The sequence below is a fragment of the Ceratotherium simum genome, chromosome 11, assembly GCF_057802395.1.
Source record: "Ceratotherium simum simum isolate JZ-2026a chromosome 11, ASM5780239v1, whole genome shotgun sequence".
NCBI lineage: Eukaryota > Metazoa > Chordata > Mammalia > Perissodactyla > Rhinocerotidae > Ceratotherium > Ceratotherium simum.
In genome coordinates, this window is record NC_141910.1 from 57,931,158 (window position 1) to 57,948,442 (window position 17,285).

General features: G+C 33.6%; 1 pseudogene; it reads right to left on the reverse strand.

The window, feature by feature from the left end:
• Positions 1-10,708, reverse strand: part of LOC101398981 (E3 ubiquitin-protein ligase Mdm2-like) — a 41,446-nt pseudogene extending 30,738 nt beyond the window's left edge.
• Positions 10,709-17,285: the final 6,577 nt, after the last annotated feature.

Here is a 17,285-nt window from a genome sequence, read left to right on the forward strand (position 1 = left end):
AACGAATATGGAATCTCAATAAAGAAGTTGAAGCTACAAAATAGAACCAAATAGAAATCCCACAGCTGAAAAATACAAACTCTTCAGTGAAAAAGAAAATTATTGGATAGGCTTAACAGCAGATTGGACACCAGGAAAAAATCAGTTCATTTGAAGAAAGAGCAATCGAAACTATCAAAACTAAGTCACAAAGAAAAAACTAATAAAAAATGAATAGTGCCTCAGTGACCTGTGGGATAATTTAAAGAGGTTTAACATACACGTCAAAAGAGGAAAAATAAGAGGAAAAGATTTGGGCAGAAAATATATTTGATGAACTAACAGTGAAAAATTTTCCAAACTTGATGAGACGTAACCACAAAGACCTAAGAAGTTCAAGGAACCCCAAGAAGGACAAATAGAAGAGAACCACACCACGCACATCCAAACCGAATTGTTAAAAGCCAGTGATAAGGAAAGACTCTGAAAAGTAACCAAAGAATTAAGACACATTTCTTCTCATAAACAATTCAAGCCAGAAGAAAGAAGAACACATTTTTGTACTACCTTAAGCTTCTTGAGTGAAATGAGCAGTCATTAGAAGGTTATGAGCAGAGAAGTGATATAAACTAACTTATATTTTCAAAGGATCACCTTGGCTTTTAGGGTGAAAATAGATTATGGGGCAGAAAATGAATAGAAGCAGAGAGACATTTTAGGAAGTTATTATAGTAAAGCCAGAGGTGTGCTGATGGTGGCTTGGACCAGAGAGGAAGCAATTAATGTGGTGAGAAGTGGGAAAATTTGGGACATATTTTAAAGGCAGAAGCAACATCATTTCCTAACAGATTAGATATGGGATATGAGAGAAGGAAAGCATCAAACATGACTCAATGTTTTGTCCTGAGAAACTGGAGTGACGAGGTAGCCATAAATTGACTTGGCAAAAACTATGGTTGATACAGAGGGTTTCTTTTTGTGGTGGGGGGAGGGGAGAGAAATCAGGAGTTTAGTTTTGAACATGTCAAGTCTGAGTTTTCTATTAAAAATTCTGTTGTATTGTTGAGTATGCAGTTACATACATCAGCTTGGAGTTTAGAAGAGAGAGCTAGTCTAGGGGTATAAATTTGTGGGGCATTGGTACGTAGATTACGTTTAAAACCATGAGAATCTGTGTGATCACTGATAGAGTTAATGCAGATAGAGCTAAAGAGTGGAGGAAAGACTGAGCTCTGAAACACTCAACCGTAGGAAAGTCGGGGAGAAGGAGAGATGCCAGCATAAGATACTGAGAAGGATTGGCCAGTGATAGCGGAGGAAACCCAAGAGTATGATTCCACAAAGCAAACTGAAGAAAGTTCATCAAGAAAAAGGTAGTATTTAATAGTGCAAATCATAGTCACCATCACACAAAGAAATTATATGTTTCTAATACCAGAAAATATGACTAATGTCTACTTTTTATATCAAAAGTTTATAATTCCCAGAACATTTATTTCACAGAATTTTTGATTGGGGTACAGGGAGAAAAAAGGACAGAATTGAAAATCATTTGCACTCCTGTTTGAGTGGGATGATTTATATGTGCCCTTGTACAACATTCCTTCACTGAGGTAATTTGATATGATTCTCCAAAGATTTTTTTAATTGAAATATCTTTCACATTCCATAAAATTCACCAACTAATCCCAGAACATTTTGCATTACCCCCCAAAGAAAGGCTGTATCCATTATCAGTCACTCTCTATTCCTGTTTCCCCCACTCTCCCTCTACCCCACCAACCCCTGGCAACCACTAATTCCTTTTCTATCTCTATGAACTTGCCTATTCTGAACATTTCATATAAATGGAATCATACAATATATGGCTTTTTATATCTGACTTTGTTGAATTAGCATAATGTTTTCAAGGTACATCCATGTTGCATCATGTATCAATATTCATTCCTTTGTGTGTGTGTGTGAGGAAGATCAGCCCTGAGCTAAAATCCGATGTCAATCCTCCTCTTTGTTGCTGAGGAAGACCAGCCCTGGACTAACATCTATGGGACGCTGCCACAGCATGGCTTGAGAAGCGGTGCATCGGTGCACACCGGGGATCCTAAGCTGCAAACCCTGGGCTGCCGAAGCGGAGCACGTGCATTTAACCGCTGCACCACCGGGCCGGCCCCTGCCTTGTATCTCCTTACTGACTAATGATGTTGAACAGCTTTTCTCATACTTATTGTCCATCTTCTTTGGAGAAATGTTATTTCAAATTATTTGTGCATTTTTAAAATTGAGTTATTTGTCTTTATATTGTTGAATAATAAGATTATATATATATATTTTTTTTCTGTATACTATACTTTATCAGATACATGATTTGCAAATACCTTCTCTCATTCTGTAGACTAACTTTCTATTTTCTTGATAGTGTTCTTTGAAACGCAAAGACTTAATTTTGATGAAGTTTAATTTACCTATTTTTTCTTTGGTTGCTTTTACTTTAGATGTCATAGCTGAAAAAACCATTGCCAAATCCAAGGTCACAAAATTTTCTCACCTGGTTTCCCTTAAAAATTTTACAGTTTTAGCCCTTACATGTTTTTCTTCAAGTCATTTTGAGTAATTTTTGTATATTTTATGAAGTAGGATTCCAATTTCATCATTTTGTGTGTAAATATCCAGTTATCCCAGCACAAGTTGTTAAAAAGATTAATTTTTCCCCATTGATTTTGCCTTGTTATTATTGTCAAAAATCAATTGACCACACATGTATAGGTTTATTTCTGTACTCTCAATCTATTTACTTGATCCATATGTCTGTCCTTAAGCCAGTACCACATTGTCTTGATTACTGTATCTTTGTAGTAAGTTTTGAAATTAAGAAGTGTGAGTCTTCCAACTTTGTTCTTTTTCAAGATTGTTTTGACTATTCTGGGTCCCTTGAGTTTCCATGTGCATTTTAGGATCAAGCTGTCCATTTCTGGGAGAAAAAATTCAGCTGGGATTTTGATAAGAATTGCATTGAATCTGCAGAACAGTATGGGGAGTACTGCCATCCTAACAATCATCTTCTAATCCATGAACGCAAGACGTCTTTCCATTTATTTAAGTCTTTGAATTCTTTCAAATATTTTATAGTTTTAAGTGTATCAGTCTTACACTTCTTTTGTTAAATTTAGTACTAGTTATGCTAAGTTTTTTATGCTATTATAAGTGGCTTGTTTTCTTAATTTTATTTTGAATTGTTCATCGCTACTATATAGAAATACAATTGACTTTTACTTGAGTGTTTTTTACATCAATGGTTAATTACCAGAAACTAAGCAGAAAGTTCCTCTTTCCCCTCAATTTTTAAATAAAAGTTGCGTTTAATTAAAGATGTATATCTCTTTGTTTAATTTCCTTCTAATATGAAGGAAATGCCCTTGCGTAATATCATAGAATGCCTGGCTCATTTCTTCACTCGAAAGGTGTTTTTTCTCACTCCTGTCTCCTGAATTCTGAGAAGATTAATCCTCTGCTACGGAAGAAAACTTCCATTTCAAATGAGGATTTCCTATTTTCTCCTGGTCTGCTTGTCTCTCATCTGAGGCAGATCCAAACCCTAATTCCTACAGCTGATGGTAATACCGATGGAGATGGAGATGGGAGATGGTGGTGGTTTGGAGTGGTGTGTGTGTGTATGTGTATTATGTGTGTGTGTGCATGTATAGGCAAACTTTTGGTGATTTTCTATTTGAATATCAGTAACAATTGCCAATCTAAAATCCTAAAGAATTTTTCTGGTAGCTACTAGGTATATGTCTGACTTGGAGAAAAGAGACATTTCCTGTATAGGTTTTCTTGAGAAACAAAGTTTATTTAAGCAGTGTCAAGGTAGATAAATGAAGAATGCAGTTGTTTTAACTTTAATATACAGCAATGAACTCATTAATTTTGATGGATTACAGACAGAAGTTAAAAACAAAATAAAACTTGTTTTCTTATTCCAAGCAGCAACTGGAATTTTTCTCTCTCAGCCTGCTTTTCTTATTTGTGTGTGTGGAGTGTGATGGACTATTGAATCCTGACAACCTGTTGGGTGAGATCCAACAATAACCAGTCAGATCAATGCAACCCAGACGGCCCTCATGGGACATGACAAGAAATTCTGCTTTCCTTTAGGATGCAATTACCCTGCGGGATGCTGTAGAGAGTGACCTCCTTTACTCTCGCATTTATTGAATGGAGACCTAATGTCTGGTCTCATTTCAAAGTCCTGTCTGCAGTGCCTATCCCAAGACCAAGTACAGTAGACAGTGAACCACCATAGCTGCCAAGAATCAGTATTTTGAAAAGCATCTTTGCCAGGAGATTATCATGCCTGTTCCCGTTAGAATCAACATTGCTTTTTCTGGCTCATTTAATGTAAAATGCAATTCAGTTTCAAAGATAAGTACTTTAATTCACAAATGGTTGACAGCAGTAGGAATATAGTGTAGGCTCTGAACTTAAAAATAGTTTGGGTCTGATTACAAGTATTTCTGCACTGAGAAATATTTAACAGGATAGGAACTGAATAGAGGATATTAGTATTTGTCTTATCAGTTCAGGAATAAAGACACACTGAAGGTATGACAATTGAGTAATGGGACTTGGAACTAAAGTCATGATCTTCTATTTCATATTAAGAAACATTTTGAAGAAGTAGTGTATAGGTTTCATTAAAATTTATGCTGTGATTTATTTTATTAAACTTCTACAGTGATTTATTAGACATAATTGCAAAGAAGAGGTAGTTCAGTTTTTCCCTATTTGGCTAGAAGTTAAGTACTCTTGAGTCTAAACTTGGAGGACATGTCCTTATAAAAATGGAACTCATAATTAATGTTTCTGTGCATTTCCTATAATCCAAACATGCAAGAGGGAACATTTAAATGCCTAGCAATTAAAATGAAAACATTTTACTTTTACTGGCAGCCTTTTAACTTTTCAGTTCATCATATTTATAGTTATCATTATTAGACATCTGGAAAAATATAGTTATGCTTGCTATTTATATTACCAACCAAAGACTTTGAATTACTTTGTAGACATGATCTCATTAAGGCTCTCTACATCTCTGTGAGGTAAGTGCAATTATCTTCATTTTATTGAGTTTAAATTACTTTCTAAGGTGTCAAAGAAAATTGTGACAGGATATGGAAAAAAAATCAAGGTCCCTCAGTGTCCACTCTAGTGGTAAATCCTGTTCAATAAAATCAGAAAGAAATGAATCCAGTTTTAAGTGCATAGGGCTTAATTTTCTACAAATAGTCATTTGATGTAGCTATATGAGACATAACATTTTTCAGTTATGCCATTTCCAGTATAATTTATCAGCCTGACCCATATTCTAATGTATTTTTCAAACCAATATTTTATATAATGACATTTTCCTAAGTTTTCTGGGAGAAAGTTTTACCAAGAGGTAGAAATAAAACTTACTTTCTCTGTGACTGTTTTTACTTATTAAAGGAGTTCTCATTGCCTTTCTAATTATTTGTACTTTTTCAATCTCTGCCATCCATAGCCACTTTTATAATCTAGGCTTGATTTTCAGGTGGTTGAGCCACTTTTATAATCTAGGCTTGATTTTCAGGTGTTTGTTTAAAATGCATTCCTCTTTACATTTTAGGGAATTGGCACAGGACTTGCCAGTGTTCGTCGTTTGGGTTTACTGAGTTATTACAGAATTGATTGTCTTTACTCTAAATGATCCCTACTCCTAGACTTTATCAATGCTGAATACTTATGCTAGCATTTTTCCTTCTAGTTTTGCTTCCAGATTCTCAGATATAACAGGTATTAGAACTGATTGTGTTATTCTCCTTTTACTATAAACATTAGCCCTCATATATGGTCAATTAATTTTCAACAAGGGTGCTGAGACCATTCAAAGGGATAAGAACAGTCTCTTCAACAAATGGTGCTGGAAAAACTGGATGTTCACATGCAAAAGAAGGAAGTTGGATCCTTAACTTATGTCATGTAGAAAAAGTAACTCAAAATGGATCAAATATCTAATCTTAAGAGCGTCATTATAAAAGTTTTAGAAGAGAACATAAAGGGAAATCTTCATGACCTTAGCTTTGGCACTGGTTTCTTAAATATGACATCAAAAGTACAAGCAACAAAATAAACAAGATCATCATCAAAATTAAAAAAAATATGTGTGCATCAAAGAACACTATCAATAAAGTGAAAAGACAAACTGCAGAATGGGAGAAAATAAATCATATATTTGATAAGGGTTTAATATTCAGATTATATAAACAACTCTTATAACTCAAAGACAAAAAAAAAAAAAACAATTAAAAAATGGGCAAAGGACCTGAATAGCTATTTCTTCAAAGAAGGAATACACAAGTGGCCAATAAGCACATAAAAAAGATAATCAACATCATTAGTCATTAGAGAAATACGAGTCAAAACCACAATGAGGTACCACTTCACACTCACTAGGATGGCAATAATAATGAAAATAACAAATGTTGAAGAGGATGTGGAGAAATTGCAATTCTTGTACACTATTTGTAGGAAAGTAAACTGATATAGCCACTGTGGAAAAATATCAGTTTCTCAAAATGTTAAACATAGTGTTATCATACGACCTAGTGATTCCACTTCTAGGTATATTCCTCAAATAATTGAAAATAAGGACTCAAACAAAAACTTGCATGCCAGTGTTTGTAGAAATATTGTTTACGATAGCCAAAAGGTAGAAATAATCCAGAGGTCTATCAACAGATAAAGGGATTAGCAAATGTGGTATATAATAGACTGTTATTCCATCATAAAAATAAAGTACTGATACATGCTACAACTTGGATGAACCCTGAAAATATACGAAGTGAAATAAACCAGACACAAAAGGACAAATATTTTATGGTTCCACTTATATAAAATATCTAAAATAAGCAAGTTCATGAAGACGGAAAGTAGATTACAGGTTGTCAGGGGCCAAGGGTAGGGATAATAGGGAGTTATTGATTAATGAGTACAGAGTGCCTATTTTGAATGATTTTAGAGATAGTGATATTATGGTTTGTACAACATTGTAATGTAATTAATGTTACTGAATTATACACTTAAAATGGTTAAAATCGAAAATTTTCTGTTATATATATCCTACCACACACACAAAAAACTTACCCTTTTCATTTCAACCTAAACTACACAAGGTTCAAGTGAAACACACATATTTAGTTTTCTGTTTTCCAAAATGGACAGCTCTTTATTGGTTTTTATAGTTAAAATAATACAGAAAGTGTTGAAAACGTATCTCTCATTTCAACCCCTCCCCCTAATAAACATTTAATAGTTGAAAAAAACATTCTATTAGACAGTATATTTGGAATCTCTTTAGCCAAATACATGTTGTATATAATAGGGATAGCCACATTTGTACATTGCACATTGTATGTCTGTACATATGAGAACCTAAAGTTTTTCCAGGAATAACGTACACAGATTTTGGTGCATGCATTGGTGATAACTGTTTTGGCTGCTCTGAGAACCTATTAAATTCTTTGTTTAGTCTATTCTGAATAGGTAAAGTTGCATTACGGCTATGTTACAGTATTTATTACACGATATGCAGCCACAAGAGGCATATTTACCAGTTTGGGAGGCATAAAACAACCACGCAAATACAAATTTAAGAAAACCTTCTACTACAAAAATATAAAGTCCAGAGTAAAACATTTTTACAATGGAAATCAAAATAATTATACTTATATATTCTCAATTTGATTATAAAAGCATTCATTTAGCTATTGGCAGGGGAAAATCTTACACTTTTTTTCAAATAATTAGCAAACATCTAATGTAGTTTATTTTGAACATTTTTTTTTTTTTTGGTGAGGAAGATCAGCCCTGAGCTAACATCCATGCCAATCCTCCTCTTTTTTTGCTGAGGAAGACTGGCATTGAGCTAACATCTGTGCCCATCTTCCTCCACTTTATATGGGACGCTGCCACAGCATGGCCTGGCAAGCAGTGCATAGGTGTGCGTCCGGGATGCGAACCCGGGCCACCAGCAGCAGAGCGCGCGCACTTAACAGCTACGCCAAGGGCCGGCCCCTATTTTGAACATTTTTATTGCTAATTAGAATAACAAATAAATTAAGTATTGTTTTACAAAACTGCTATATGTAAATGTGTGTATATATACTTGGATATATATATATGACCAAGCCAAAATTTTCAGAAAGCAGTTATTAATATTTCTATATGTGAGATACACTGAAATTATCTTTTCTAATACATTCTTCCCTGCTTCATTTTTTAAAAATGATGTCACAGCCTTGAGCCATTAATGGGTCATGACTAGCAGTTAGAAAACACTAAAAGAGTGAATTTCTGAGAAGGATTCCTGGCATGAAGGTGAACAGCGGGTGTATTTAATAGGTAGTTGTACTTTTTTTCTATCAATCGTGATGCTAAACGGCAGTTACGCCCAACTTTATAACGATCAACTGAGCTGCTTCCTGCATTTACACAGCCTGTGGAAAGGAGAGATTAACCTAGATTTCTAGATAAATTTCCATTATCTGTGAAAAGTAAAAATATTGTTCTAACTGCCATTTTAATTCATCAAATAAAGGTAAATGTCTTTGAAAAAATGCCTTGAAAAGTGCTGTAGGTAGGACTGGGTGTTCTTAGCTGGTGCTTAAGCTTCAGAGAAAAGAGAAAATCTCCCTCCCTCCACCCCACCCCTGCCTCTCTCTCTCTCTCTCTCTCTCAGTCTCTGCCTATCTCTCATTTCTTCCACGGAGATGAAAGAGAGAGGAAAACAAAGGAGATAAACTATTAGAGCGGTTATTCTTTTTCTGGCCTTGCTACAGTTTCTTGGACTTTTAGTCAATATTGTACAGAAGACGGTGGAAGCAGACATCTTTGCCTTGTCTCCAATATTAAGAGGAAAACTATAAATTTTCATCTATAAGTATCCACAAGTAGGTCTTTTATCAGATTGAGGAAATTCCCTTCTACTAATTTACTGAGACCTTTTATTCTGAACAGGTGTTGGGATCTAGCAAATGCTTTTTTCCTCTATAAATATTGATCTTTTTATTTCTATCCATATGGTGGATTATATATGATTCTTTTTGAATGTTGAGCAACCTTGAATGCATGATATGAATTCATCTTGACTGTTATATCTATATATATGTATTGCTATATTATTTGGTGAAACTTAAGAATTTCTAAATCTATGTTCATGAGGTCTATGGTTTTCTGTTCTTTTAATGCCTTTGTCTGATTTTGATATCATAGTAATGCTGGCCTCATAAAATGAATTGAGAACTGTTTCCTCTTTATCTATTTTTTGGAAGATTTTTTTTTTTTAGCGTAGGTTGTATTTTTCCCTAAATGTTTGGTAGAATTCACCAGTGAAACCAACTGGACTCAAATTTTTCTTTGAAAGTTTTAAACTATAAATTCAATTTATTTAACAGATATAATTCTATTTAGTTTATTGAGTTCATCTTAAATGAGCTTTTGTAGTTTGCGTCTTTCAAGGAATTAGTCCATTTTAACTAAGTTGATACATTTATTGTAAAAGTGTTTGTTTATAATATTCTCTTATTATCCTTTTAAAATTTAAATTTTCAGTAGTTCTATATTTAGAGAAAAATTGCAAAGATAGAACAGAGTGTATACCACATATCATTTCTTCTATTAATATCTTACATTACTATTGTAATGTCTCAACTAATGAACCAAGTATGACACATTATTATTAACTAAAATTCATACTTTATTCACGTTCCACTAGTTTCCCCCTAATGTCCTTTTTCTATTCCAGAATCCCATCTAGGATACTACATTAGATTTAGTTATCATGTCTTCTTAGGTTTCTCTGGGCTGTAACAGTTATCAGACTTTCTTGGTTTTTGATGACCTTGACAGTTTTGAGGGGTACTGGTCAGGTGTTTTGTAGAATGTTCCTCAATTTGGGTCTGTCTGATATTTTTCTCATGGTAAGACTGTAGTTATGGATTTTGGGCAGGACAACAGAGATAAACTATCATTCTCAACATATTATATCAGAGTACATGCTCTCAATGTGATTTATCAGAGGAAACAAAACAAATTCACATTTATTGATATATCTGATATGTTTAGTCTCAATTAAATCGTGTTCTTCTACGTTACTTTTCTGTGTGCATTTTATTTACTGTGGTTCTCTTTGCAGTCTTTCTGCATCTCTGTCTGTCTTTCTCTCTTGCTCTATTGATCTTGTTCTCATTTTCAATCTTGTTCTCAATCTCACTCTTGTGTACTCATTCTCTTGCTTTCTCACTCTCTTTCTTTAAAAAAAACAAAAACTTTTCATATTGAGGACTGTTTGTGTATATATAGCAGTACCTTTATTTTAAAATACTCTTTGGAATGGCTTTAGCCCCCCCTCTTTCCTTACTTATGCTTTTCCTATTTGATTTGTCAGCTTTAATTTCTATCATCTGATTTCCATCTATTGGCTATGCAGTAATCAATGAGATTATTCTAATTTCTCCTATCTTGCTCAATTCTCCTCCCCTTCTTAAAATTCTCTTATTTCTAGTGTGTGAGAACTTATAACATCCTTTACTCTTTATCCACTCTTGTCCCCATTTTTGTTTTAATCTTGTATCTACAATTAATACATTTATTTGCTTACCATTGGTTCTGTTGGTAAAGGTTCAAAGTCCTCTGTTGATTGAATAAACTTCATCCTCCAATGAATTCCTAGGGAAGGCTTGCGTGTTCAGTCATCTCTGAGTCCCTGCATGTCTATTGCTTTGATGTTTGTTGACAGCTTGGCTAGTTTGAAAATCCTGGCTTAGCACTTTGTGTACTTAAAGTTTTGTTTGTTTTTGTTGTTTTAATTTTGCTCCATTTTCTTCTTGCTTCATATGCTGCTGTCTAGAATTATGATGTTAACTTGATTTTCTTTTCTTTGTAAGTGACTTGGTCTTTTTGCCAAGATGCTCAAAAAACTTTTTTTTTCCTTCTATCTTTAGAATCCAGTAATTTTACTAGGATGTATTTTGGGATTGAATGTTCTATGTCAAGTTTTTTCAGTAATGGGCCCTTTTGCTATGTAGATTCAGACCTTCTTGGATTATAATTTTAAATAATGTTTCATTGTTTTGTTTTTCTTCTACAAAAAATCCAGTTACATATATGTGAATTTTCTTTGCCTTTTTTCTATATCTCTCACTTTCTATCTGATGCATTTTACCTCTTTTATGAATCTATTCTTATCTTGGCTCTTTTCATGCTACTTCTCAATGTCCCTTAGTATATTTTCCACTAAATCTACTTTCCCTTAGTTACCTTGTAATTTATGCTTTATTACTAAGTCGATTTTTTTCCTTTCTTTCTGGGTGTGCAAAATTTTCATTTCTCATCTTCCTCGGTTTTTTTCCATTTCTCCTCTCATTAATTAATTAATGGATTTTAAAAAATATCTGATTCAGAGACCTCTTTCATATCTGCAAATGCTTGTTTTAAGTTGCTTAATTCTTCTTGGATATTGCTACAAGTTTTTGCCACTGTTATTTTGTTTTCTTCTGCTTTGTTGTTGCTCGGGAGTATATTTTCTTCAGCTGAAATGTTTTAATTCTCATTTTCTGTTTTCTTCTTATAGTAGCTGTGTAAGGATGTTACTTTCCAGTTTTGTTCATTTTTAAGTCTTGTATTTTCCAAAAGTATCAATAGAGAAAGTCTCTATTGCAACTGGAGTGAGGGACTTGGTTGTGTTGCTGTGTTTCTTGCATTGAGAGTGTCTTGGTCTGTTAGTAAAGTGAAGCAGAGTTTCTTCATTGGTTGGCACTTTTTCCCGGGATGGGAGATGATGTGCCTTTTGATTTTTCTCTTTTTTCCCATTAATTTCCACAATTTCCTCCCTTTTCTTTTCCTTTCATACCCTGCCTTCAACTGGTATCCTCTGTTTCCAAATTGCTTCGCTCTTTCCCAGCAGCAGTGCTTTCCAAAGACTGCCAACTTTTGATTCTTCGGTAATTAACATTCTTGTCAATGGAGTAGTAAACATTAGTATAACATTTAACCAATTTCCACAAACTGTATGCATCATTCACATAAGTGCATACACGACATGTGCTAAAAATAATGTACTTTCTGTTTGTTACACCAGTCATATTTCAAGAAGATACATTTATTTACTCAAGCACCATACTGGGACAATCTACAGCGCTAATAAAAGATAATGAGTAAAATGAGTCCCCAGACTTACATTCTAAGAGATCCAAATAATAACCCAATGTTCGAAGTGTCATAATATTTGTTTTGGAAGCTAGAGTTATAGTTATTTGCCTTAGTTCACCAATCAATTCTGGGGAAACAAAGATAAGTATTTTGCGATTAAGCTAGGAAGTAAGAGCCAAAATGCCATACCCAAGGAAAAACAATTGGTTTTTACACTCAACAAAATTCAGAATAAGTGTTAATTTTCTATGTTCTTTGGATTAGATTCTGTAATTGCACTATAATTAAAGTATTTTGAAGAATAAATTATCTTTCCCTAGTTGATATCAGAAAAAGGGGACCATTTTCAAATGGATCTAGATAGTAGTTTGAAGAAAGTTTTCTCCATAAAATCCAATTGATGAATCAATTATTCCATGTATCGTATTCACAAACATTTTTAAATGCTTATGCTTCTAACATTCTTCCCTTCCTTTAATAAATTTGTTATTTTTTTGCATCTTCCTAGAGTGCCCTGCAGACAGAGGCATGTTGGGTGTGTTGAACTTTATATTTCCTTTCTGTTTTTGTAAGAAATGTGTATCAATTTTGTTCTGTCCTAACATTAGAACTTATTTCACGTCTAAAGGAAGCAGTTGAATCATAAAAGCACCAAGTCAATTATTAAATTAATATCCATAGTCTACTATGCAACATTGCAACCAGAGATATAAAGTAAACTTTTTAAAATCTGGATGAGTCATTTACCATATATTAAAATATTTTTAAAGTGTCTTAAAAATAATGATGAACCAAGCAAATATTCTGAGAACTCCCCATTCGCAGCCACCTGTTATTTTCTTTGAACGAATTTCAGTATGACATTATTTTTTGTCTATACTAAGACAATGTTAGTGTACCTCAAAAAGCATGCACATATCTGTGTTCTTTTCACTCATAGTAATGATGTTTCTGTTTTCTTTATCTTACCATTTTTTCATAGTAAACTCTCATTCAGCTCCAGCTTAAATTTCTTCTCTATGCAAAATGATGGTTCCATCCTCTGTGATTCAGTGTCTAACACATTGCTTGGCAAATAAAAATGATTTAATAAATAATGAACTAATCCTGTAACACTTTATTTTCTTCTTAATACAGACAAAAATAAGTTAATAAAATGGTACAAGACCCATGTATCCTCATTCAGACTAAACAAATATTAGTACTGCCATATTTGCTTCAGAATTTTTTCTTTCTTCTTAAAAAGAGAGAAAGAGAGAAAGCACAGTGGAGCTAAAGTCTCATGTGTTCCCATCCACAGAGATAACTTTCCATCTTTCTCAGATGCAACCATTATCATGAATCTGATGAGTATTCTTCCTTCCATATTCTTATTGTTCTACTGCATATATATGTTTTTGTAAACACTATAGTATTGTTTAGTGATTTTTAGCTTAGGTAAAAAATACTAAATAAGACATATATAATGGTAAATTAATTTTTCTATAACCTATTTTCATAACTTTATATTATTTTAAGATTGATTAATCCTCAAATGTCTATATAAAATTTACTAACTTTTGATGCTGTTTAATAGTCTAAATTTTTATGCACTTTCATATTGATTGAATTTTGGTAAGTTTTCTGAATTTTCCTTTATTATTAAAAATTAAGCAACAGTTCTCATTAAATACATCTCCATTTGCAAATGTCCAAGATTTTCTCTAGGGAATTTACCTATAAATTACATTACTTAAATCTCCTTTAAACTATTACATGATAGAGTATGTGCGTTTTCAACTACAATATTTTTTCCATTTTGCATTCCAAACATTTTATAACATCGAACACCACTGGTAGCTGTATATAAGAGTTTTTCTTCACTTTCATTAATGCCTAAAAAAATTATTTTGGAATTTTTTGCCAAACTTATAAGTTTGATATAGAATCTACTTCTTTAAACTTCTATTTCTCCGATTTTTTTTTCTGATTATTGTACATATGTTTTATCTATTAATTGCCTCTTTCAAAAAATTTAACAAGTTTTATTATTGATTTGTAGGCATTTACTTATTCTTTCAAAAAATTTATTCAAGAAACACGTTGAGTGCCATCTATGTGTAGGGCGCTATTTTAGGTTATAAGGTTACAGCAGCAAACAAGATGAAGCCCCTGTCCTCACAGAGATCATGTTCTAGTGGAGAGAAAGAAAATAATAGGATGAAGAGGTGAAACTTGAAGTGAAGGTACAAGGCCTGTGAATTTCTCGGGAAAGAACATTCCAGAGAAAGGAAACATCAAGTGTAAGGATTTGAAGTGGGGACTTGCTTGGCCTTTCCCAGGAACAGCAAGAGCTAAGATGGCTTCAGGGCAGTGATAACAGAGCTGAGTCATTGAAGGGCAGGTTGGAAAGAGCTGGAGTCAGATTGTGTAGGATCATGTTGGACATGGTAATGACATTGGACTTTGTTTTAAGTGTGTTGAGAAATCACTGACGAATTTTAAAGAGTAAGATTTGATCTATTTGCATTTTAATGAAAGGTCTAGGGCTGGCCCGGTGGCATCGTGGTTAAGTTTGCACGCTCAGCTTTGGCGACCTGGGGTTTGCTGGTTTGGATCCTGGCGCAGACCTACTCACCACTCATCAAGCCATGCTGAGACAGCTCCCCACATAGAAGAACTAGAAGGATATACAACTAGGATATACAACTATGTACTGGGGCTTTGGGGAGAAAAAAGAAAACGAGGAAAATTGGCAACAGATGTTAGCTCAGGGCCAATCTTCCTCAAAAAAAAACAACAGGAACCATGTTTAAAAAGAAACCAATGATCTAGATTTGTTTTCAATAAGCAGTGATTTTTACCCTCCAGAGACGGTTGGCGATGTCTGGAGATATTTTTTACTTTTACAACTAGATGGATGCTAGTGTCATCTAGTTGGTAGAGATGAGTGATGCTGCTAAATATTCCACAATGCACAAGGAAACCACTCCCATCAATCAATAATTACCTGGCCCAAAATATTAATAATACCTAAATTGAGAACCCTGGTCTAGTCGCCTATCAATATAAAAGCAGTGTATTTATAGTATTGTCTATTAGAGTAAGGCAATTACTCACTTGCTGTTCTTTTCTTTTTGAACTTTTCACTGGCTGATCTTTAGATTTGTTTTTCAATATGAAGTTAAAATTCAACCTAATTGGAATAAAAATTACATGGATATTTTAGAGTAATTGATAATTTTGTGCTATGGCATCATCTTATATAAAATGTGGCAGGCAAGTGCCACATTTTTATTTGTTTTATTTGTTGTCATATATATATGTATTTGTTTATTTTCTTTATTTATTCTCATATGTATGTATATATATATACTCATATGTATGAGTTCATATACATATATATGTCTATGTATATATATTTATTTGTGTGTAATTTTTACCCAACGTCTTTAGAATAATACATAGTTTCTATTATAGCACTTGACATATTTTATTATACGTCTTCAGTTATACATTTGTTTCCCTCTCCAGACTGTAGGCATAATGAAGTCAGGAGCTATATCATATTAATCTCAATGCTTGGTATCCAGGATATGATTATTAAATGTTTGGTATAGTCGAGTATTTTGAGGTCCTCAAATAACAACAACATATGAGGTGTTTTCCAACTACTTTTTATCCATAACAATTATGATTCTGTCCAGAGAAGATAATGTTAGATAAATGTAAGAGAACCAGAATAATAAGATGAGATGTCATTGAGGATGAATTGACTAAGATGAAGTACATTAATGGTCAATTTAAGAAGTAGGTGAGATGACCCATTGCCATGTTTCTGACTCAAAGCATCTGGAATTTACTCCCTGGCTCTACAGGCAGTAAGTATTTTAATATTGGTATGTAGTATTAACTTTGGCAACAGGCCTTATTGTCTCTTTTGAGGTAATTCTCATAATGCCTAAAATGTGCAGAGTCCTATCTGTTGCTGCATGGCCTACTGAATAAGCGGTGTTGGGAGTAGACAGTGACATGGCTGTTCTATAACTACAGAATTAATGATTCATGATCCTCCTTTGCAGATTTTCTTTGGCTCTCTGCATAAAAACAGGTGTATGGTCTTATTAATCCCTCCACGGCACCTCCTTCACATCTTCCATTTCCATTTTATCACCTCTCCAGTTCCTGAATAGTGAGTTTTTTTCTGTAAAATCACTAGGTCATGAAAGATGCTGTTGACAAAACATGATTATATAAATTCATTGTGGCAAATGATGCCAATAAGGCATAACATATCTATTAGAAACAAATTAAAAGGTAATCCAAGATTGTCAGAGCCCTGTAACTTGAAAAAATGTTTACACTGCTATACAGGAAAAACAGCGTCCTGGAAGGGGTGCTCTTTTCTTGTTGACATGTTAGGTGGGGAGCAAGATGATTAAATATGAGAAATAGCTAGAACATGGAAGACATTTTCTGCCAGAAGAGACCAGAAAATTGAAACAGCTTGTTGGTGGTTTAATTACGATTTGATTGTGTTATGTTAGTTCCAATAAAAAAAATAAATATAAAATTGTTTGAAATTTAGAATTATGACAATTTCACTTGAAGGGTTTTTTATATTTTATCTATCTCTCTATCTATCTCTCTATCGATCTATCTATCTATCCATCATCTGTCTATTGTTCACCCACTTGCATGGCATGAGGTGGAAGATTAAGGCATCCAGTATCTAACTAAATGTTATTTATTGTATTTAAATGGTTAAATTTACATTGCACAAATAAAATTAAATGGACACTTTCATGTAATATGAAAATTCAAATAAATATAGCTATCACACGGCTGGAAGCGTGTTTCCTAGTTGAACCGATAGTGAAAAGAATGCTTTATCACTCACTCTGAAGCTTTCCCTATGTCTAATCTAATCGCTACGTATCTGTTCTTTCTAAAATATATGGTGTCAGAAGATTTGAGTTCTATTCCCAGATCTGACTCTTAGCACCCTGATATTGATCAAATTATGTTCTCTTCTCAGTCTGCTCGTGTATTTGTAAAATTTTGATGATGTAGTTTGAGTATCACTACAATGGAGGGTATTT